Here is a 382-nt window from a genome sequence, read left to right on the forward strand (position 1 = left end):
CTTATCTTTATGAATTTTATATATTTTTATTTGGACTTTAGGGTTCAAATATAAATAAGACTTTAGGGTTCAATCTTCAATGTACCAAATTCGTCTTAGAGAAATTACAATTCAACCGTCTTATTAGGAATAAAGAAGGTTAAAACAACTCTTCCATTAATTTTTAATTTCTATTTTTTACGCTTTTGTATTATGATATATATAATTTTAGTGATTTAATATGAATGATGTAAATTATAAAATAATTTATTCCATCGTGAAAAACTTTTGGATAAGATATTGATGTTGGGTAAAAAATCTTCTCTGCAAATAATTATTAAATTATATACCAACAAAATAATTAGGTTACATATACGTAAAAATTCTACAACTAAAAACTAAA

The sequence above is a fragment of the Arachis ipaensis genome, chromosome B04 (assembly GCF_000816755.2).
Source record: "Arachis ipaensis cultivar K30076 chromosome B04, Araip1.1, whole genome shotgun sequence".
In the NCBI taxonomy this organism is placed as follows: domain Eukaryota; kingdom Viridiplantae; phylum Streptophyta; class Magnoliopsida; order Fabales; family Fabaceae; genus Arachis; species Arachis ipaensis.